Source organism: Myotis nattereri (assembly GCF_964212035.1).
Source record: "Myotis nattereri genome assembly, chromosome: 15".
Taxonomy (NCBI): domain Eukaryota; kingdom Metazoa; phylum Chordata; class Mammalia; order Chiroptera; family Vespertilionidae; genus Myotis; species Myotis nattereri.
Genome location: NC_138090.1, coordinates 33,979,720 through 34,004,923, shown reverse-complemented (window position 1 = coordinate 34,004,923; position 25,204 = coordinate 33,979,720). Strand labels below are relative to the sequence as shown.

The 25,204-nt window shown below is 43.5% G+C and overlaps 1 long non-coding RNA gene across 1 annotated transcript in view; it reads right to left on the bottom strand.

Annotated features, from left to right (window-relative positions):
• The window catches only part of LOC308531060, a 29,390-nt gene extending 8,403 nt beyond the window's left edge, over positions 1–20,987 (bottom strand). The window contains exons 1-3 of the long non-coding RNA XR_013996888.1: positions 20,900–20,987; positions 19,488–19,549; positions 18,968–19,041 (exon numbers count right to left, since the gene is read on the bottom strand). This is a non-coding gene — a long non-coding RNA (uncharacterized lncRNA). The remainder of the gene's footprint in view (positions 1–18,967; positions 19,042–19,487; positions 19,550–20,899) is intronic.
• Between the last annotated feature and the right edge of the window lie 4,217 nt (positions 20,988–25,204).

The following is a 25,204-nucleotide window of genomic DNA, read 5'->3' as shown; positions in this document are numbered from 1 at the left end:
CTAATGTCCCTTTTCCCTAAGTTAAAAGTTTAATGCAATACCAATTAAAATAAGGTGTTTTGTCCCCCTAGAATAAGCTAATTCAAACATTTACATAGAAAAACAAACAAGCAAAAATAGCTAGGAAACTCTACAAAGAATTATAAATTATAAAACCTCGAAAATAGAGTTAAATAGTGGTACACAAATATAGACTGGAAGATGGAGGAGAGTATGAAGTCCAGAAATAGACTAAATACATATGAGAATTTAGTATATGATCAAAATGGAATCTTAAAACAGTGAATTTAAGACCTTGAAATAAATGGTGTTGGAAGAAATGGGTAGTCAATTGGAAAAAGATAAATCTGGCATTAAGATAAAAACTTAATACCATATACCAAGGTAAACTCTAAATAAATTAATAAAAAATATATATAAATATGAAAACAAAACCCTATAAAAATTTTAGCCTTGTAGGTATTTGAAAGTATAGGTGAAATCTGGAGTGAGAAAGGCATGTTATGACCATAAATAAAAAAATTAATAAATCTAACTACATAAAAATAAAAATTTACCTCTGGATTCTGCATTAAGAAATGACCACTATGAACAGTATCAAAACACAAATTTAAAACTGGAAAAAAATTTTGCAACTAATTTCACATAAAGCTAAACTGTCTAATGTAACAGGTAGAATTAAAAGCTACCCCCAAAGAAAAAAGGAGAATGGGATAGAAATCGTTCCCAAATAAACACATGTAAGCCTTAAACATATGGAAGATACTCAAACTCACTGATGAGGTATGTAAATTAAACCTACACTGAGATACCAATTTTCACTTATGCCTTTGGCAAAAAAACAACAACCAATAAAATAAAATTAGCTATTCAACACTATACTTTGATGGTAAGGTTCTGCGAGAAAAGGTACTCTTGTACTTTGCTAATGGGCATTATTAAGTACTTAGCTACATGGGCAACTCCACTTGTATCAATCTACTTTAGAGATACTCCTGCATTAAGTACAAAATGACATAGATAAAACAAAAATTCATTATTACAGTTAGTAGCTGCAGAAGATTAGAAACAACCCAAATGGCCAACAAAATAATGTCCAATAACTAAATGAACTATGCTATATGCACATAATAACATCTTATGTATTCAGATGTTACAAAGAAAAAAGATAACAATTAAGAAAAGGCATCTCCAGGCCATATTGTTAAGTGAAGGAAGTGAGAAAGTGATGTATATAGTATAATTTTAATGTAAGAAGGAGGGTGGGGAATAGGAGGGAAGAATAAATATACACTAGCAGCCCAACAAACAAAAAATTCACTTGATAAACAAGAAAATATATGTAATTGAAACGAAGAATGTGATAGGGGAGGGGAATAGAATGAGACAAGATATCTCTGAAATATATTTTTTGTTACATCAGAAATGCATTACTTTTCTAAATAATCAAATTCATTTTTTAAAAAGCAGTCCTTGAACTTGAGAACAAACTGAAGAAACAAACCCAACTGTTAACTTGGTAACAATTCCGCAAAGAAAGGATTTATTTCAAATGACTTAAGAACAGAGAATTCTGACCATACATCATTGGTCAAACAAAAACAATAAAGACAAAAATCAATACAAAAAAATTTCTCGCCAAGACCGGTTTGGCTCAGTGGATAGAGCGTCGGCCTGCGGACTGAAAGGTCCCAGGTTCGATTCCGGTCAAGGGCATGTGCCTGGGTTGCAGGCATATCCCCAGTGGGAGATGTGCAGGAGGCAGCTGATCGATGTTTCTAACTCTCTGTCTCTCTCCCTTCCTCTCCGTAAAAAATCAATAAAATATATTTAAAAAAAAAAAAATTCTCACATGATATAGTATTTATGGTTACTATTAATATCAGCATTGTTATTTTGAAACCATTTTCTTTATAATATAAGACAAAGCTAAGAAAATAAGTATTTATGTTAACTTGTTTCAGAATTTTTATTACAAAATACAGCTAGGAGATAATTAGTAAGCAAAGAGCTGTACTATTCATATTGAATTAGAAATAATAATATGAACTCATGGTTTTTAAAAATACATTTCCTAGCTCTGTTACTGAAATGGCCTTAAAACAATGTCACCTCTGCAGCAATAAAAACATGCAGTACTCAGATCTTGATCTCTAACACTATCCTATAAAATAAAGAGCTAAATATGCAAATAGTTGTCACACCCTCATGCTGTCATGTTGTAAAGGCTCAGAAAATCAACACTGGGGAGAGAGGAATGGGGACCAGCCAGGCTGCAGCCTGGGACAGGAACAAGCCGCCTGCCCTGAGGTCCTGGGCACCAGTGGCTGCGCCTGCAGCCCGGGAGAAGGGCCAAGCCGCATGCCCCGCAGTCCTGGGCAATCAGGCAGGCAGAGGGGTTAGGGGTGATCAGGCAGAGGGGTTAGGGGTGATCAGGCAGGTGAGAAGTTAAGAGCCAGAGGTCCCGATTGCGAGAGGCAGTTGGACATCCCCCGAGGGGTCCTGGATTGGATAGGGTGCAGGCTGGGCTGAGGGGACCCCCCCCCCCACAACCGTGCATGAATTTTATACACCAGGACTCTAGTTCTCCAATAAAAGGAACTGGAGCTCTTTGAAGACATGGCCATTTCCATGTCTGGAAGGGAAAGTATAAGATAGGCCCTAGGTAAGAAAGCTTTCAAAATTAAATGGTGGTATGTCAAAATGAAACAGGAGTCAGCTTAAAAGAATGTCCCTGAATTAAAACTTTGATGAGTGTTACAAAGAAAACTAGCTACGGTTATTGTTTGTAAATATATTTTATTGATTTTTTACAGAGAGAAAGGGAGAGGGATAGAGAGTTTGAAACATCAATGAGAAACATCAATCAGCTGCCTCCTGCACACTCCCTACTGGGGATGTGCCCGCAACCAAGGTACATGGCCTTGACCGGAATCGAACCTGGGACCCTTGAGTCCGCAGGCTGACGCTCTATCCATTGAGCCAAACCGGTTAGGGCCTAGCTACGGTTACTAAGAGGATAATCCAGTACACCAAAAAGGTTGCAGGTTCAATTCCTAATAAAGGCACATACCTAGGTCATGGGTTCAATCCCTGGTTGAGGCACATACAGGAGGCAACCAGCGATGTTTCTCATATCAACATATTTTTTTCTTTCTTTCTCTCTCTCTCTCTCTCTCTCCCTCTCTTTCCAAATCAATTTAAAAAATGTCCTCAAGTGGCTTTTAAAAATAAAAAATAAGATGACGCTTAAAGAAGTAAATGGCAGGAAATTTTAGGAACAATTTAAGGTAGCAATAAAATAACTGTAAAAGGAATGAAAAAATAGAAAATTATCACATTGCTTAAGATTCCAAAATGGTGGCTAAGTAAAAGCTACACTGACATTCTCCCAGGACCGAACAGAAAATACAACTAACATACAGAAAAACCACCCTGAAACATCAAGGATGGAACCCTGCTGGAGAGAACCTGATAACCAAGGACAAAAAGTGGATACTGAAAAGAGACTGGTAGGAAAGGTGGAGGCATGAAAGGGCTAACCTGGCTCCCACAGATAGCAACTGAAGTTCCAGAGGGATATCTCAGCTATGGGGGGTTCCCATTGAGAACTCTGGGGTTAACCCCGAATCTGGGTTCCCCAGACAAGAGCACCAGAACTGAGAAAGGTGCCCACATAACATCTGTGAAAAGCAGCAGGGTTGCTGTCTGCCAGGGAGAGGCTGCAAATGGAGGCACCCTCTAAAGGGGCTAACACACAAAATTTTGTGTGCAGCCACTCATCTTAGGCTCTGGCATAGAGAGGGCAGAATGGACTGGAGTGTGTGAGCAAAAGCCAGGATGGGGGCTCTGGGGTTGGAGCTCAGAGGGCAGACACCCGTTTCCTGTGCTGTCATTCTCTCATGCTGTGAAGGACATCTTTCACCTGCAGACCTTTGCTATGGGGGGAAGGTAGTTGCCTCACCCAGTTAAAACATCCCTTGCCCCACCTTGTGGTCGACACCCAAGGTTAGTCAAGTCTCACTGTCAATGGCACTACAGGCAGAGGAAGGTCTATGGAGGCTTTGAGTCCTTGACTAATCTAATCCCAGGCCTGGGGCTAGGAAGAGCAGACATGGTGCACATCTTGATCCTTTCCAAAGGCATCCAGCCTCTGCAGAGGGAGCCAAAAGCTAGGGATTGCTCCCAACAGGGTACTCAGGGTAGTCACAAACAGCATCTGACACTGTCCTGCACTCGAGATTGGGAGTCGTAGCAGATTTACCTAATCCACAGACACAAATCAAAACAGACAGCTAAAATGAGGAGACAATAAAAAAAAAAAAAAGCCCCAAAAGAAAGAACAAAAGAATTTGCCAGAAGAGCTAAATAAAAAGGAGATAATATATAAGACCACACCTAATAGTTTCTAGGAATGCAGCACTGAGATCATCTGGAGAAGAAGCCAGTCTAGCTGACTGGAGGATGAGCCCTGCTGTAGAGAACACCCCAGCGTACGGCACCAGCCCCAGACTAATGGTGGACTGCTTCCAGGCATCCATGTCCCATCTGACTGCAACTCCATCAATGAGCCAGGCCTTGGACACTGCCCGCGACCCTGCAGCCACTCCAGCTAAAATCCTGCTGTCCCACCCGCAGACCTGCATACCCTAGGACCTCCACCTCCGAGGGTGCACAGCTCCCACAGCAGTAAGTGCAACTTCCCCCCTCTCCAGCTGCAGACCTCCAGAAGCCACAGTCACACTTTTCCAGCGATCAGGCCTTTGGAGCCCACCACTCCACAGGCAGCTTTGGTTGCCGCTGTGAGCCCCCGCTGGGCATGCTCTTATACAAACAACAACGCATTGCCCTGGCAGTAAAAATTCTGAATTCCCCCTTCCTGGATACCTGTCCACAGACACCCCGATCGCACGGCTTCATCGCCAGGGCCCCTCTGAGTGCATGAGTGCACTACCCTCGAAAACGGATCGCGGTGCCTCTGTAAGCCCCCACTGGGCATGCACAAATTCAACCAAGGGCTCAAGGCCCAGGGAAATAGAATCACGGACTTCCCCCACTTCCGGCTGCCTGCCCATAGACACCTCAGTCACACGGCTTCAGTGCCAGGGCCCCTCTGAGTAGACCGCCCTGGCAAATGGCTCCAGGGTACCTTTGTAAGCCGCCACTGAGCACATGGGAATACAACCAAGGGCACAAGACCCCAGCAGCAAAAACTGAATCTTCCCACTCCGCAGTTGCAGACCTCTGGACACCACAGTCACGCCTTTCCAGAGCGCAGGCCTCCTGAGCCCCACCACCCAGACAGACGGCTCCTGGGTGCCTCTGTGAGCCCCCGCGGGGCACACGCGATTTCAACCAAGGGTGCAAGGCAGCAAAAATTGGGACATCCCCCTCCCCGGCTGCTGAACTCTGGACACCGCAGTTGTGCCTTTCCACACACAGGCCTACTGAGCCCGCTGTCCCTATAGGTGGCTCGTGGATGCCTCCTTCAACCCTGGCTGGGGGCACTCATATCCAAACAAGGGTGTACGGCCCCAGCAGTAACAATTTGAACCTCCCCCTTCCCAGCTACCTATCCACAGACACCGTGGTCGTGTAGTTTCAGCACGCAGGCCCCCTGAGGCCACCATTTCAGCAGGCGACTCCTGGGTCCCTCGGTGAGCTGCCACTAGGCACACTTGTATCCAATCAAGGGCTCAAGGCCTTGACAGCAGAAACTCGGACTTCCCCCTACTCAGCTGCCAACCTCCGGTCACTGCAGTTGCACCGATCCAGTGTGCAAGCCCCCTGAACCCGCTGACCCTGCAGGTGGCCCGTGGGTGTTTCTCTAAGCCGCCTCAAGGCACAACCCCGGCTGCTGGCATCCAGTACCCGCAGCAGCACTGCTCCAGCACGAGGGCCCCCTGAACCCACTCCTCCAGCAGACAGCTCCTGGGCACCTCTGTAAGCAGCCATTGGGCATGCATATCCAACCAAGGGTGCACATCCTCCAAAGCAGAAACTGGGAATTCTCCCTCCACGGGACCGGTGGCAACCCACAATCACTCTGATCCAGCATGTCGGCCCACGAGCACACACCCCTTACAGACAGCTCCTGGAACCCTCTGTGTGCTGCCACTGGGCGTGTGCCTCTCCAACCAAGGCCACACACCTCCCTCAGTAGGATCCATGACATCCCCCTCCTGGCTACCTACCTGTGGACACCTTGATGAGTTACTGAGGACTTGCCTCCCTGGACAAGGTCACATTGTTTCAGCCACAGACCTCGAGATTCCCACACCCCCAGGGGCTGGATCCTGAACCCTCTCGTGATTCAGAGAGGGAAATCACTTTGGCCAGAGTCCCACTGCCTCAACCACAGACTACAAGACACCCGCCCCCCCCACCTATAACGGGCTCCAAGCCCCTTATAGTGAGTTGCAGAGTGATGCTAATCCAGCAAGAGTTATACCACACAGGCCAAAGTTGCAGTACCTGAGCCTCAGGCCCCGAGACTCCTTCCTCCCAGGAAGTGGACTCTAGGAACCCACAGTGAGCCCATACTATTGAGACCTCAGACCACTTTTTCCACAAGAGCCGGAACCACAATCACATCCAAAACAGCTTGCACAACAAAACCCATGACAAGATTTCATCCATGAATAAGAAACTAACATTCAAGATCCAACTGCATCAAGAGAACCCAAATAGTTCAAGTAGGGAGCTCCGCTAGATCACCAAGCCCAGGAGACCTGAGAGATCACACAAGTAGCACCACCCCCAAAAGAACCTGGATAGCAAAGCAGTTGGAGCTAGGACACAGAAACAATTTAAACATTCCAGCAAAACATCGGGAGAAGAAAAAAAAAACAATCCCCAAATGAAAGAAAAAGAGAAATCACAGGAAAGGGAATTAAATGAAATGGAGGAAAGTAACATGTCAGAGAAAGAAGCCAGAGTAATGGTTATGAGGATGCTCAAATGCCTGGATGACAAACACAAACAACTCAATGAGAATTATAAGGAGCTGAATGAGAATGTCACCAACATGAAAAGGAACGAAGAGGAAATGAAGAATGACATACCTGCAATAAAGAACACAATGGAAGGCTTAAACAGTAGACTAGAAGGGGCCAAAGACTGCACCAGAGAATTAAAAAACAAGGTAGGAAAAAAATACACAAACACAAGAGCAACCGGAAAGAAAACTTAAAAAGCAAGAGAAGAGCCGAAGGGAGCTTGGGGACAACACAAAACAAAACAACATCCGCATAATAGGGGTACCAAAAGGAGAGGAAGCGGAGCAAGGAATAGAAAACCTGTTTGAAGAAATAATGACAGATAACTTCCCTGATATTGGCAAGAAAAAACCACACAAGTCCAGGAAGCACAGTGTCCCAAACAAGATGAACCCAAAAAGACCAACACCTAGACACATCATAATTAAATTGGCAAACATCAACGACAAAGTAAGAATCTTAACGGCTGCCAGGGAGAGACAGAAAGTTACCTACAAGGGATCTCCCATTAGAATATCAACTGATTTCTTAACAGAAACACACCAGGCCAGAAGGGAATGGAATGAAATATACAAAATAATGCAAAGCAAGGGACTGAATCCAAAAATACTATACCCAGCAAGGCAATCATTCAAAATTGAAGGTGGAATCAGGAGCTTCACAAAAAAGGCAAAGAGAGTTTATTATCACCAAGCCAGCAATGCAAGAAATGCTAAAGGGACTGCTGTAAAAAGAAGACACAGAAAAGCAAGAAGAAAAACAAAATTTAAGAATAAAAATGATGGCAAACAAGAATTTATCAATAATAACATTAAATGTAAATGGAGTAAATGCTCCAATCAAAAGACACAGGGTAGCTGAATGAGTAAGAAAACATGGACCACATATTTGCTGTCTGCAAGAGACCCACCTCAGAACAAAAAATTTACACACACTGATAGTGAAGGAATGGAAAGTAATTTTTCAGGCAAAAGAAAGTGAGAAAAAAGCTGGGATTGCAATACTTACATCTGACAAAATAGACCTCAAAGTGAAGGCCATAACAAGAGATAAGGAAGGCCACTATATAATAATAAAGGGAGCAATTCCACGGAGCAATTCCACAAGAGGATATAACTCTGGTAAACATATATGCTCCCAATGCGGGAGCATTCAAATAAATATAACAACTTCTGGAAGATATCAAGGGAGAGATCGATAGCACTATAATCACAGCAGGGAACTTTAACATCCCACTGACACCATTAGATAAATTCTCTAAACAAAAAATCAGCAAAGAAACAACAATCATAAATGACTCACTAGATCAGATGGACTTAATGGACATCTTCAGAACATTTCACCCCAAAGCTACAGAATATACATTCTTCTCAAGTGCACATGGGACATTTTCAAAGATAGATCACATATTAGGACACAGGCATAATCTCTTGAAATTCAAGAAGACAGAAATCATAACAAGCATCTTCTCAGATCACAATTGGCATAAAACTAGAAACCAACTACAATAAAAAAAATCAAACACTTGGAGGCTAAATAGCATGCTATTAAACAATGACTGGGTTACCAAAGAGATCAAAGAAGAAATAAAAAGCATCCTGGAAACAAATGACAATGAAAACACAACAATCCAAAACCTATGGGACACAATGAAAGCAGTCCTGAGAGGGAAGTTCACAGCTCTACAGGCCTACCCCAAAAAACAAGAAAAAATGGTAATAAATTATCTAACCTTGCAACTTAATTAGAAAGAGAGCAACAAGAACAGCCCAGAGTGAGCAGAAGAAAGGAAATAATAAAGATCAGAGCAGAAATAAACGACATAGAGACAAAAAAAAAATACAAAAGATCAACGAAACCAAGAGCTGGTTCTTTGAAAGGATAAACAAGATTGATGAACCTCTAGCCAGGCCCACCAAGAAACAAAGAGAGAGGACCAAAAATAAACAGAATCAGAAATGAAAGAGGTGAAGTAACAACTGATCCCACAGATATACAAAAGATTGTAAAAAAATACTATGAACACCTCTACTCCAACAAACTGGACAACCTCGACAAAATGGACACATTCCTAGAAAAATACAAGCTTCCAAAACTCAATCAGGAAGAATTCAAAAACCTGAATACACTAATAACTACTGATGAAATTGAAACAGTAATCAAAAAGCTTCCAGCAAACAAAAGCCCTGGACCAGATGGCTTCACAGGGGAGTTTTACCGAACATTCAAAGAAGAACTAAAACCAATCCTTTTCAGACTATTTCAAAAAATTCAAGAGGAAGGCACACTTCCAAGCTCTTTCTATAAAGTCAACATTACCCTAATCCCAAAACCAGATAAAGACACCAGAAAGAAAGAGAATTACAGGCTAACATCCCTGATAAACGTAGATGCCAAAATCCTCAACAAAATTCTGGCAAACCGGATCCAGCATTACATTAGGAAGATCATACACCATGACCAAGTGGGATTTATTCCAGGGATGCAAGGCTGGTACAATATCCGCAAATCAATAAACGTGATACATCACATAAACAAATTGAGAAACAAAAATCACATAATCATATCAATTGATGCAGAAAAGGTAGAAAACTTCCCTAACCTGGTGAAGGAAAAAGTCACACCAGTTAAGGAAGCACAGAGAGTTCCAAGTAAGAAGAACCCAAACAGACCCACGTCCAGACACTTTGTAATTAAAATGCCAAAATTAACGACAAAGACAGAACCTTAAAGGCAGCAAAAGAGAAACAATTTGTTACCTACAAAGGAGCTCCCATAAGGCTGTCAGCTGTTTTCTCATCAGAAATTCTACAGGCCAGAAGGGAAGGGCATTAAGTATTCAAGGATCTAAAACTAAGATTACTATATCCAGCAAGACTATCATTAAATTGATGGTGGGATAAAGAGCTTCCCAGACAAGAAAAGATTAAGTAAAGGTGTTTATGACCAACAAACCAGCACTACAATAAATCCTAAAGAGACTTCTGTAATGAGAACAAATAGAGAAACATAGGCGTATAGAATTTAAATGGCAATAAATTAGTACCTATCAATAATAAACTATATCTAAATGGATGAAATGCTCCAATCAAAAGATAGGGTAGCTGAATGAAGATAAAAACATGACCTAATTATATGCTGTGTAGAAGAGACCCACCTCAGAACTTAAGACTCACAAAGGATGAGAGTGAAGGAATGGAAAAAGTTTTCAAAATAAATGGAAATGAGAAAAGGAAAAAAAAAAGCTGGGGTAGCAATATTCATCTCTGATAAAATAGACTTCAAAATGAATGCAATCACAAGAGACAACAAAGGTCACTACATAACACAAAAGAGTTTGATACAACAAGAGGATATAACCCTGGTAAACATATATGCACCCAATATAAGAGCACCTAAATATATTAAAAAAAACTTCTAATGGAATTTAAGAGAAAGATCGACAGTAATATATTCATAGTAAGAAACATAACACCCCACTGACTTCACTGCATATATGTTCCAGACAAAAAAATTAAAAGGGAAACAGAGAATCTAAATTACACATTGGATCAGATGTATTTAATTGACATTTATAGAACACCCCAAAGCCGCAGTATATACATTCTTCTCAAGTGCACATGGGTCATTCTCAAAGACAGACCACGTTAGGACGCAAGTCTCTACAACAAGCATGTCAAACTCAAAGGCTAACACAGGCCAAATAAACAAGGCTAAGTTTACGTGGGCCCCAAAAAAACAAAACCTTCAATTTTCATAGAAACTAGTTTTATTTTGATAGAGACATGCTGAATACAAAGGGTTGAAATAAATGAGTAATCATTAACATAAAATAACTAGTAGCCCGGTGCACAAAAATTTGTGCACTCGGGGGGGTCCCTCAGTTATTAAACATTTATCAGCACAACACTGACCACATTGGTGGTGGTGGTGGTCTTGTCAGAATGTGTTATATTATGCAGATGAAAACCTATTTAAACAGATTTGATGTAGATATTTTCAAAGATGGAAGAATTGTCCCTGTCAACTATTTTAGTTGATTCATATCTTCACTAATTGTCATCATTGCAAAGTTTTCAGTCCCAAATGTACTGCAGGATATAATAGGTCATGCGCTATCCTTGCCTTTTGTAGCCTTTGTTACTTTAAGGACTCTAGTTTTCCATTTATATGTTTAAGTACCAACCTTACCGGCTTAAAAATGTAAGCTTTTAACACTGCTCTCTCTGTTCCGTATCCTTCCGATGAAAAGTGGAATTGGGTTGCAGCACAGGAGAGAAATTCAGAAGGGGAATATTGAAGTAATGACTGCTGTAGGAGAAGAGGGAACCTATTTCCCTAGCCACAGGCGCTGGGGCCCTGGACCACAGGGCTGGCAGCTTCTCCAGGTGGGTGCAGCCTGGGACCTCGGGCAGGTAGCTTGTCCGTCTCCTGGGCTGCAGACAGCTGCAGGCACTGGCGCGTGGACCAAAGGTGGGCAGCTTCTTCTGGGGTCTTCTTCTTCTTCTTCTGTGCTTCCAGGGAGGGCAGTCAGTTATGTGTATATGTGTGTGCATGCAAACATAGGCGTGTACACGTGTGTATGTGGAAATCTGTTGGGCAAGTCAAAACCATAGAAGAGTTGCCCCCTATCTCTTGAATCTTCCAGAGATATCCCCCACTTTTTTATTCTATCACAACTGGAGAGTCAGTATTTGCAGCCAGACAGCCAGTGACTCTCTCAGTGTCTATTTCTGACTTCTTTCCCTGTCTTCCGACGCCAATCATATTTCCACCTGGATGCATCATTTTTACTCCCAATATGCTGTATAGAGAAGGAGTCAGGATGCTGTCTTCCCATGAATAGTACTCAGTAACAAACCAACTGCATTTTAGTTGGGCAATGCCCCTACCCACCCTTCAAATCCCTTCCACCATGCATTTCTCTTTCCCTTTTTGTTTGTTGGATTGTCCTGCTGCTCCTTCTCCTCACCCCACCACCCTTGAATCGTAATGTAAAATTCTTTTACCATGTCAAGAAATTATTAAAAATACAGGTACTTTGAAAGAAAAAAAAAATACAGACACTTCTCCGAACACCAGCCGGGGGTGGGGCGCAGGGAAGAGGCGGCTGCTGGTGGCCACCTCTTCCCTGCCCCGCCTGGCTTCTCCGATTATCCATCACCAGCTGGAGGCGGTGGGGGGGAGGAGGGGGAGCAGGGAAGAGGCGGCTGCTAACAGCCGCCTCTTCCCTGCCACACCTGGCTTCTCCGATCACCAACCAGGGGGCGGGCAAAGGCGGCTCCGGTTCTCCAATCATGGCCGGGGGGCATGGCAAAGGCGGCCTTTTGCCCTGCCACCTGGCTCTTGCCTGCCGCCTGGGTTTCCGATCACCATCAGTGGCAGGCAGCTTCTTCCGTCCTTCCCCTTTCGCCTCCCAGCATTGCGCCAACAAAGTTGGCGGTTAATTTCCATTCGCCCTGATTAGCCAATGGGAAGCATAGCAAAGGTACGGTCAATTACCATGTTTGTCTATTATTAGATAGGATAGAACATTTTAATAAAAATTAACCTTTTTCTTAAACATTAACATACCAGATACTAAATAACTGCAAAAATTAGTAAGCATAACGCAAATACTAAACCTATTTTTCTTGTTCTCCAGAAACGAAATATTTCCTGTTGCTCACATCAAACAAGTCAGTCCAAGACTAATGAATGACATGGCAATCAGCTGCTAAAATATTCACTGCTAGTATTAGTGGAGAGAAATGGAGCACCGGAACGTAAAGAAAATGAATGCAACACAATTACAATAATCAGTCAATAGTGAATGTTGTAGTTCATTATTAATAACTAGTGGCCGGGTGCACGAAATTCGTGTAAGGGGCAGGGAGTGCGGGGGGCAGTGAGGGGTATCCCTCAGCCCAGCCGGCACAGTCTTCAACCTGGGACCCCTCGGGGGATGTCCGACTGCCAGTTTAGGGCCGATCTGTGGGATCGGGACTAATCCGGCTGTCGGACATCCCTCTCGCAATCTGGGACCACTGGCTCCTAACCACTCACCTGCCTGCCTACTTGATCACCCCTAACCACTCTGCCTGCCTGCCTGCCTGCTCACCCCGAACTGCCCCCCACCAGCCTTCTCACCCCCAACTGTCCCCACTTCCCAGCCTGATTGCCCAAATTGCCCCCCCTCACTAGCCTGATCACCCCCAACTACTCTCCCTTCCTGGCCTGATCGCCCCTAACTGCCTCTGCCTCAGCCCCGCCACCATGGCTTTGTCCAGAAGGTATTACCCTTTTATTAGTATAGACTAGCGATCTGGTGCACAAAAATTTGTGCACTCAGGTGGGTCCCTCAGCCAGGCCTGTGCCCTCTCACAGTCTGGGGCCCCTTGGGGGCCCCTTCCCCTGGCTGCTGGCACCAGTTTCCTCCGGAACCCAGGCCTTCGCTCTTCGCCGGGAGGGGCCAGCGCGCGAGGGCTGGGGGCTTAGCTAAGCCCCCGGCTAGCCGTGCGCCGCGGGCCCTGGGGGCATCCCAGCGGTGTGGCGGAGGCCGCGGCGCATCAGGGGCCCCCCTCTTTGCTCTTAGCTTGCCACGCCGGCCTTCGCTCGCGGCTCCTGCCCGGGGGCAGCCGGCTTCGCTCCGTCGCTTGGTGCCTACATATGCAAATTAAACGCCATCTTCCTTGGCAGTTAATTTGCATATCACCCTGATTAGCCTATGGGAAGCGTAGCAAAGGTACAGTCAATTACCCTTTTTGTCTTTTATTAGATAGGATTATGTATAACAAGATACTATAAAAATTAAGTTGAAATTTTTATTAAAATGTTCCTTACATACCATTATATTGACTGGGCCGCAAAAATATTCGTTGTGGGCCGCATGTGGTCCGTGGGCTGCAAGTTTGACATGCTCTACAAGTTCCAGAAGACTGAAATCATATCAAGCATCTTCTCAGTTTACAATGTAATGAAATTAGAAATCTGAACTGCAGTAAAAACACTCAAAAACATTCAAATACATGGAGGCTATTAAACAATGAATGGGTTACCAATGAGATCAAGAAAGAAATCAAAAACATCCTGGAAACAAATGAAAATGAACACAAAACAACGCAAAATCTCTGGGACACAGCAAAAGCAGTGTTGAAAAGCAAGTTGATAGCAATACTGGCTTACCTCAAAAACCAAGAAAAGACAGCCAGTTGGCCTGGAGATCAAATCCCCCTAGTATTAACTACAACAATCAAGGCTTAACTACAAGACTGTGCACAAAGACCACTAGGGCGTGCACCAAGAAAGCACAAAAAATGCAGAGACGCCGAAACCGGTTTGGCTCAGTGGATGGAGCGTCGGCCTGCGGACTGAAGGGTCCCAGGTTCGATTCCGGTCAGGGGCATGTACCTGGGTTGCGGGCATATCCCCAGTGGGATATGTGCAGGAGGCAGCTGATCGATGTTTCTCTCTCATCGATGTTTCTAACTCTCTATCTCTCTCCCTTCCTCTCTGTAAAAAATCAATAAAATATATTTTTAAAAAAAATGCAGAGACAAAGAAACAGGACAAAACTGTCAATGGAGGATACTGAGTTCAGAACCACACTTTTAAGGTCTCTCAAACACTGTCTAGAAGCCGCCAATAAACTTATTGAGATCCTCAAGAAATCTATTGAGACCCTCGATGTTGTGATAAAGAACCAACTAGAAATTAAGCATACACGGACTGAAATAACGAATATTATACAGACACCCAACAGCAGACTAGAGGGTCGCAAGAATCAAGGCAAAGATTTGAAATGCAAAGAAGCGAAAAACACCCAACCAGAAAAGCAAAATGAAAAAAGAATCCGAAAATACGAAGATAGTGTAAGGAGCCTCTGGGACAGCTTCAAGCGTACCAACATCAGAATTATAGGGGTGCCAGAAGATGAGAGAGAGCAAGATATTGAAAACCTATTTGAAGAAATCATGGCAGAAAACTTCCCCTACCTGGTGAAAGAAATAGACTTACAAGTCCAGGAAGCTCAGAGAACCCCAAACAAAAGGAATCCAAAGACGACCACACCAAGACACATCATCATTAAAATGCCAAGAGCAAAAGACAAAGAGAGAATCTTAAAAGCAGCAAGAGAAAGAAAGTCAGTTACCTACAAGGGAGTACCCATACGACTGTCAGCTGATTTCTCAACAGAAACTTTGCAGGCCAGAAGGGAGTGGCAAGAAATATTCAAAGTGATGAATGCCAAGAACCTACAACCAAGATTACTTTATCCAGCAAAGCTATCATTCAGAATTGAAGGTCAGATAAAGAGCTTCACTGATAAGGAAAAGCTAAAGGAGTTCATCACCACCAAACCAGTATTATATGAAATGCTGAAAGGTATCCTTTAAGAAGAGGAAGAAGAAGAAAAAGGTAAAGATACTAATTATGAACAACAAATATGCATCTATCAACAAGTGAATCTAAGAATCAAGTGAATAAATAATCTGATGAACAGAATGAACTGGTGATTATAATAGAATCAGGGACATAGAAAGGGAATGGACTCACTATTCTTGGTGGGGAAAGGGGTGTGGGAGATGCGGGAAGAGACTGGACAAAAATTGTACACCTAGGGATGAGGACAGTGGGGCGGGAGGGGGGGTAAGGGGGGCGGGAGGGGGGGTAAGGGTAGAGGGTGGGGTGGGAACTGGGTGGAGGGGAGCTATGGAGGGAAAAAAAGGAACAAATGTAATAATCTGAACAATAAAGATTTACTAAAATAAAAAAAAATTTTGAAAAACTAATAATAAACTTAACCATACAACTTAAAAAACAAGAAAAGCCCAGAGTAAGTAGAAGGAAGAAAATAATAAAGATTAGATCTGAAATGAATGACATAGAGGGTAAAAAAAACAACAACAAAAAAATCAATGAAACCAATCTGGTTCTTTGAAAAGATAAACTAGATTGATGAACCATTAGCCAGATTCAAGAAGAAACAAGAAGAAAGGACTCAAATAAGTAAAAAGAAACAAAATCAGTGTAGTAATGACACCACAGAAATACAAAGGATTGTAAGAAAATACTATGAACAACTATGTGCCAATAAGCTAGACAATGAGGATGAAATGGACAAATTACTAGAAAAATACAATCTTCCAAAACTCAAACAGGAGGAATCAGAAAACCCGAATAGGCCAAAGAAATAGATGCAGTAATGAAGAAACTCCCAGCAGATAAAAGCCCCAATCCAGACGGCTTCACAGGGGAGTTTTACCGGACCTTCAAAAACACAACTGACACCTATCCTCCTCAAACTATTCCAAAAAATTCAAGAGGAAGGAACACTTCCAACCTCTTTTTATGAAGCCAGCATTATCCTAATTCCAAAACCAGATAAAGACACCACAAAGAGCCCTAGCTGGCTTGGCTCAGTGGATAGAGCGTCAGCCTGCAGACTGCAGGGTCCCAGGTTTGATTCCCGCCAAGGGCACATGCCTGGGTTGTGGGCACAATCCCAAGTAGGGGGTGTGCAGGAGGCAGTCAATCAATTATTCTTTCTCATCATTGATGTTTCTATCTCTCTCTCCTTCTTCCTTCCTCTCTGAAATCAATAAAAAAATATATATTAAAAAGAAAAAGACACCACAAAGAAAGGAAATTACAGGCCAATATCCCTGATGAACACAGATGCTAATATCCGCAACAAAATATTAGCATATCGGGTCCAGCAATATTTTAAAAAGATCATACCATGACCAAGTGGGATTTATTTCAGAGGTGCAAGGCTGGCACAATATTTGCAAATCAATAAATGTGATACATCACATAAACAAATTGAAAGAAAAAAATCACATGATCATGTCAATAGAACCAGAAAAAACATTCGACAAAATCCAACACCCATTTTTGATAAAAACTCTGAGCAAAGTGGGAATAGAAGGACCATATCTTAACATAATTAAGGCCATATATAACAAACCTACCGACAACATCATATTCAATGGGCAAAAATAAAGCCATTTTTCCCGAGACAGGAACAAGACAGGTCTGAATTCAACACTAGAGGCCCGGGGCATGAAATTCATGAACAGGGTGCGGTGGGGAGGGGTCCCCTCTGCCCAGCCTGCACCCTCTCCAATCCGGGACCCCCTCGGGGGATGTCCAACTGCCAGTTTAGGCCAGGATTGGGCCTAAACCGGCAGTCAGACATCCCTCTCACAATCCTGGACCACTGGCTCCTAATTGCTCACCTGCCTGCCTGCCTGATTGGCCCTCACTGCCTCTGCGTGCCAGCCTGGTCACCCCCCAACTGCCCCCCTGCCGGCCTGGTCACCCCTCATGGCCCCTTCGCCGGACTGGTTGCCCCACGCAGCCTGCTGTTCAGTCGTTTGGTCATCTCTCAGTAACCACCCTGCCAGCCTGGTCGCCCCATGCAGCCTGCTTGTTCAGTCATTTGGCTGTCCCTAACACCCCCTGCTGGCTTGGTCGTAGGCAGCCATCTGTGAGGGCGTGAGGGTTAATTTGCACATTACCTGTTTATTATATAGGAAGGATAATACTGGCAAGGATGTGGAGAAAGGAGAACCCTAGTACACTGATGGTGGTAATGCAGACTGGTGCAGCCATTATGGAAAACAGTATGGAGTTTCCTCAGAAAATTAACTATGGAACTGCCATTTAACCCAGTGGTCCTACTTCTAGGAATATATCCTAAGAAACCCAAAACACTAATCTGAAAGAATGTGTGTAATCCTATGTTCACAGCAGGACAATTTACAATACCCAAGAACTGGAAACAGCTCAAGTGCCCATCAGTAAATGAGTGGATAAAAAAGCTGTGGTACATTTATACCATGGAATACTATGCAGCAGTAAAAAAGGAAGGATCTCTTACCCTCTGAGACAGAAGGGTCCTGGAGTATTATGCTAAGCAAAATAAGTCAGTCAGAGAAAGATAAGCATCACATGTTCTCACTCATATGGGGAATCTAATGAACAAAACAAACTGATGAACAGAGTGGATACAGAGTCATAGAAGCATGGCACACACTATAGAATCTCAGAGGGAAGGTGGAGGTGGGGTGGGTAGGTAGGAAGAGACCAACCAAAGACCTTGTATGCATATATGCATTACCCATGAACACAGACAATAAATAGGGTGTTGAAGGTCTCAGGTGAGTCATGGGAGCAGGTTATAAGGGATCAATGGGGGGGGGGGGGGGAGGACACAGTAATACTTTCAACAATAAAGATTTAATTAAAAAAAGAAAATTATCACTTTCCAACCCCTGACAAAAGTACCCTTTCAGACAAGAATTATTTATTACTAGAGGCCTGGTGCATGGATTTGTGCACCGGTGGGGTCCCTCAGCCTGGCCTGCGTCCTCTCGCAACCTGGGACCCGTCAGGGGATGTTGGACTGCCAGTGACAAAAAGGGAAAAATATAATCTTTAATGTTTGCTCAGTCATATAGTATGTCTCTCCTGATATTATGCAATGTGAAGATCATTACCTACTTATTCTGTCCCTAAAATGTCACAATTGAAATTTTTTAAAAATATCAGAGGTTCTGAATTAGGACCATGAGAAAGTAACCACCATAGAAATCAAAGAACAAAGTTCCTGAAGGTGGTGGTGATGAGTTTCTAAGATGAATGTAACTTGAACCCAGAAAGCTAACTTCTTCATTCCAATTATAAAAAGAAATGCCCCTCACCCCAAAATGTTTAAAGGTGGAAATAAGAAAGGAGTGTGTACACATCTGAATCTTTCAGAAATTTCTACCAGAAATAGTACAAATAACTATACTATTTCTGAGGAAGTATTATTTTGCACATGGCATAACAATACTATTTAACATTTATCCAGTACTTACTATATATCAGGAACTATTCTATAGAATTCAGAACTCCATGATCTGCACAACCACCCTGTGAATCTAATACTATTATTTTCTCTATATTACTAGATGAGAAATTGAGGCACAAGGTTTAAGTACCTAAGATTACCAAGGTACAAAGTGGCAGAGGAAGGCGTTAACGGAGGCCGTCTGACTCCAAAGCTTGTTTCCACCTTTAAAAACAAACAAACAAACAAACAAACACTTTAACTTTTGAATATATACTAAACTCAAAGTTAGAAAACAAACATAAAAAGGTATTTGCCTTTGCCCCATCTATCCTTGTACAACTATCCCCAACAGAGATAGCCACTTTTATTAGTGTCTGGTGTATCTTGAGTTTTTTAATGGAAACAAATATATATATGTTTCTCCTGCTTCTTACTCCAAATGAAGCATACCATACATTCTGCATCTTGCTTTTTTCACTTAATTTATTTTTTGAGTTATTTCAAGTGTCAGTATACAAAAAGCTTCCTTTTCATTCTTTTGTACAGCTGCATATTATTCTGTTCTGTAGATGTACCATAATTTTATCCAATCAGTCTCCGAATGATGGGCAAGAATTGTTTCTAATCTTTTCCTATGCCAAACATAAATAAAATGAACAACCTCTTACCTGTATAATTCAATGCGAATGCAGATACATTTGTAGGATTAATTTCGATATGAAACAGCTGGCTAAAAAAAACAAAACAAAAAAAAAAACATTTGCAATTATAGATATTGCTGAATTGTCCTTCCCAGGCCAGCTCCATGCTAATACTAATACTATTTAAATTTCCAAGGATTTATATTTTCAAATATGTTACCAGTGGGTTCTCACATCCCCATGCAACTCCTTTTCTTTTTCCATTTTATTGGCTATTCTAGCTTGTTTATTTTTCCATATGAAGTGTAGAATCCAATTATCTAGTTACAAAGGGGCAGGGACTGTAGATATTTGCACACACTTCCTTAGATATTCCTATTGAAAAACATGGTATATCTATTTGTTCACATCTAATGTTACACCCCTTAGTATTTTTAAATTCTTTTCTAATAGTTTTGCCTATTTCTCAAGTTTACTCCTCAATCTTCGATTGCTCTTGTAAATAGCGGTTTCCTTCTGTTATGTCTTCTAACTGTTGTTGTTTGTCTATTTTAATTTAGTGCCCAATAACTTTAATTCTCTTATTAAAAATGTGAGGGATAACTGTGGGTGGATTCCTTACAAAAAGCATCTTTGCAAGCAAAAGTAACTTTTTCATTACTTCACAAATTCTATACAATCTAAGAACACCTAGATTCATTTAGGAGTTAGGACACCTAGAATCTACTCCAGACTCACGGATAAAGATTGCAACTAAAATGTCTTCAAAGAAGGAAGTAACTGTCTAACCTAGGACCCCAAACCCTTGACTCCCTAATCCTGGGCTTTCTGCGCTGTACGGCGCTGCTTCTCAAACTGCAACGCTGATACTTGGTCCATGATTTAATAGCAGCGCTATTTAAGTACCCCCCAAATCAGGGGAATCAGACCGTCTGAAGCAGGCGCTCTCAAACAAAAAGTTCCTTTGAAACATTCTTGGTTGCTTAAAAAAATCACGGTGAGTTGCATTTTACCCCAATTAAAAAGAAATGCGGTTTTATATAAAAATCCATTTTAGTATTTACCACTTGGCTCCTCCCCGCCCTTCAAATCGTCAAGGAAAACTGATGCTCCACGAAGATGGCACCATTATCAGCAGCACTTTCGACAAGGGAAGTGCTTCTCCAATGTTACTAACTCAATGCTGGTCTCCCATAGCTCCCTCTCAAACTCATCCTTACACAATCCTGCAACCAGTTTCTCACTCAATAACCTCAAACATCCGGTCAAACTGAGGGTCACACACGCTCGAATCCTCCTCGGAGATCCCCCCCAACCCCACCCCAGACAGGCCAGAAGCTCTTAAACCCACTCCCTCTCCCCCGCGCCGTACCCCAATACACTCGGAATCTCCCCTTTAACCTCCCGGACCCGACCGGCCCAAAATTCCCACATCCCACCTCCTACTTTCACGCCACGTGGACCCAGGGGCCGGCTGACCAGAAGACAAAGACCAAAATGTCCACTCGGTGTGCTGCGCCTGCGCATGGGGGGTGGGGGCAGGGGAGAGAGGGGAGCCTACCGAGCACTCCCACAAGTCTTCGCGACGCAGCACGCACAGTCACCACGGCCAGGCCCCGGGTGGTATCAGGTTACCTTCTATCAACAATGCCGCTGTTCCGGCTTTGGACTACATTTCCCTTAAGGCTTTGCTGGTCGACGCTCTGCCTCTGTCCTGTGCGAACTTGACTGCCCCTTTCTATCATTATGGCGCTCTCGAGATAAGTAGACTTGCCTTGGAGGAAGATCAGCTCAATCCTGGTGGTAGGTTTGGATCGGGAACTCCCTCTTTGAAGTCTCCCGAGTGCCGTGTCAAACGAGCCAAGCTCAAATTCTGAAATACGAGGACGCCATCGTGTTTGGCTGGTCCGGATCTGGACTACGTTTCCCAGAGACCACAGCGGCCCGACATTACGTCTCTCGACGTGGTGGCAAGGTCTTTAGCTCCGCTGGGACCCGGACGCTACCAAGGGGAGGCCGAAGGTGAGGGGTCTGGGAATCCGGGCGGATGGAGCGTGTCCAGTTTCTGGTCTTTGCGCGCTGGCGGTAGCGGGCTGAGAATGCCAGATTCTGAGTGAGTGTAGCTGTGGTTGGGTGACTGTGAGTGTCCGGTTGTGTTCACGTGTCTTAAGGGTATGTGTCTGGTTGTGTTTTTGTAACCAAGTGTGATACTGTGTTGGAGTGTGGTTTGGTCCTTGTGACTGTGTCTCCGTTGTGTACGTATGACCGCACGTCTTGTTTTTGGAGGTGTGAGTGTGACGGGTGCGGGTATCTGGGTTATGATTGCATGTCTCCAGGGTGGGTGTATGGTTGCGTGATACTGTGACCGTGTCTGGTACCATGTGTAATTGTCGTGTGTCTGTGACTGGGTGATGACACTGCGTGTGTATTCCAGCTGTGTCCCTTGGGGTGTGGTGTGCGGGTGTGGGTTGTCTTTGCCTATGTAAGTGTGATTGTGTCTCTAGAGTAAGTGTTGGATTCACAGTTAACATTGAGTAGAGTGCCAGTAATTGTGTGTATCCTCTAAGTGGGTATGTAATTGTGACTGCTGGGAATTTGTGGGTTTTGGTTTAGGAAGTCTGTGACTTTGTGTGTCATGGTGGTGAGATTGTGTGACTTTGTGTCTTCTTAGTAGGTGTGAGATTATGACTGTGTCTGTGATCGTGTGGTTGTGTCCTGTGTGTCTCAAGAGTGGATGCGTGGTTGTGTTTGTGACTGGCCATTTATTTTGTGAAGTATGCAGTATAGAATGTTCCTCAAATTGAGGTTGTCTACTGCTTCCTCATTATTAAATTCAGATTATGCATTTGAGGCAAGAATGTCCCAAAAGTGATATGTTCTCAGTGCATTATATTAAGAGACCCATGAAGTCAATTTGTTTCATTATTAGTGGTGTTAACTTTAATAACTTGATTACAGTGGTGTCTCCACTATTTTTCCCATTATAATTAAAGTGTCTTATGGAGAAATACTTTAAATCTATTATAAATATCCTGTTTCTCATCCTACTTTCGCCTAGTAATCTTAAGCCATTGTTAATTCTTACCTGAAAATGTTATTGCCAGCTATTTGCCAAATGGTGGGTTTTTTTGTTTCCATCATTCCTTCTTTATGTATTAATTGGAATCCTACTGTTAGAGGTTTTCCTTCTCTCCCATTTACTTATTTACTACATTATAAAGTATATACTGGATTAATTGTTATTCTATAGGTTATAATCCATTACTATCACTATGTTGTTGCTCAATTATTATGACCACTGGGAGCCCCTTAGAGTTGGCTCCTGTGTCATTTCAACGTGATCTCCTTTTCTCTTTCCCTTTCTCTCTCTCTCTCTCTCTTTCTCTCTCTCTCTCTCTCTCTCTCTCTCTCTTTCTTTTAGTACTTATTTATTTTAATGCACAACAATATATGTTCCAAGCTGATACTGTACTTTCTCAGCCCTAGCCCTGGAATCAGCAGATTCCCAAGGAGCACTGGCTCCTTTAATCAGAAAACTAGAGGCCCAATGCATGAAATTTGTGCAAAGGGCTTGGCCCTCGCAGCCTCGGCTTCATCCGGAAAGACATCCAGAAGGTCGTTTGGCTGTCCGGTCTAATTAGCATATTATGCTTTTATTATTATAGATGGTATTTAGAAATCAAGATTAGATGTGCTCATAGCTACTGGGATGTCTTCGCTTCTTGAAATAAATGTATGTATCTATACATACACAAACCTGTATGTAAACATATATATATGTATATCTGTACAGATAATCCATGATTTCATATGATGTCGCCTATTCTGGTTCAACACAACAGGTTTTATTCTTATGACCTCCATTTCTTTTTTTCTTTTTTTTTCTTTTTTTGTAATTCCTTTCTCTGACAGTGAAAAACTTGGCTCTGTTTAACCACAATATATTTTTTGCCTCAGTCCTGAGTAGAAAATAGTTCAAGAATTGCTAACCATACTCCCATACCCCATACAGTTCTTTCTGTCTTTAGTCTTTTTGAGTATGTGAAACATTAACATTGTTCTAAAAGTCAGAATTACACAAAATGATATACTCAGTCACTCCTCCATCATTTCTTCTCTCCCAATCCCATTCCCCCATTTATTTTAAATATATTTTGATTGATTTCAGTGAGGAAGGGAAAGGGAGAGAGAGATAGAAACATCAATAATTAAAGGTTCATTGTGCCCCCACCAGGAATCGAACCGAGATCTCCTGGTTCAAAGGCAGACATTCAACCACTGAGCCACACCGACTGGGCACATTCTCCCATTCTTTCCACACTGTATCCAATCACCCAATGTAGGTTATCAATGTCATCAGTTTATTAGGGGTTTTTATGGATAAATATTCATAACATAAAATTTACTATTTTAACTATTTTTAAGTGTACTGTTCTGTGGCATTAAGAAAGCAAAGCATTATTGCACAGCCATCACCACCATCCATCTCCAGAACTTTTTTCATCTTTCAAAAATGAAACTCAGAACCCATCTACACTAATAAAAGAGAAACATGGTAATTGGCGTATGACCGCTACCCTTTTCATTGGCTAATCAGCGAGATATGCAAATTAACTGTCAGCCAAGATGGCGGCCGACAGCCAGGCAGCTTGAAACTAACATGAGGCTTGCTTGCCTCAGTGACGAAGGAAACCAACGTTCCCCGCCTGCGGCTGCAGGCCTCTGAGCAGGCAGTTTAAGAAACACTGTAACAAATACCGCCGGACTTCAGCCAGCAGATTCGCAGCATTGTAAGCAAAGGCCAGAAACCTACTTTCAGCCGCGGAGGCCTAAGAGCTGGAGCCAAGCCTCAAGGTAAAGCTGGCCCAGAATAAAAAAAAAGAAAAGAAAAAAAGGAGCGGTTGGGAAGTTCAGTCACTCCCAGCCTGAAAACAGCCCTCAGCCCCTCACCCAGACTGGCCACGCACCCCAGTGGGGACCCCCACCCTGATCCAGGACACCCTTCAGGGCAAACCAGCCGGCCCCACCCATGCACCAGGCCTCTACCCTATACAGTAAAGGGGTAATATGCCTCCCGACACCGGGATCAGCGTGACAGGGGGCAGCGCCCAAACCCCCTGATCGCCCTGCAGCTCTGTGTGTGACAGGGGGCAGGGCCCCAACCCCCTGAGCAGCCCTGCTCTGTGCCTGATAGGAGGGAGCTCCCCAACCTCCCCCCCCCCCCACGGGCCCGGCACTGTGTGTGATGGGGTAGAGCCATAACCTCCCCATCGGCCCTGCCCTGAGTGTGAGAGTGGCGGCGCCCCAACCCCCTGATCGGCCCTGCTCTGTGCGTGACAGGGGGTGGCGCCGCAACCTCCCCATCGACCCTGCCTTGAGTGTGACAGGGAACAGTGCCCCAACCCCCCAATTGGCCCTACCCTGAGCGTGACTGAGGGTGGCATCACAACCTCCCAATCTGCCCTGCTCTGTGCATGACGGGGCGGCGCCCCAACTCCCCAATTGGCCCTGCTCTGAGCCTGACCAGGGGCTGCACCTAGGGATTGGGCCTGCCCTCTGCCACCCGGGAGCAGGCCTAAGCCAGCAGGTCGTTATCTCCCGAGGGGTCCCAGACTGTGAGAGGGCACAGGCCTGGCTGAGGGACCCCCCTCTCCCCCCGGAGTGCACAAATTTTTGTGCACCGGCCCTTAGTCCTATATAATAAAAGGCTAATATGCAAATCAACCAAACAGCAGCACGACCAG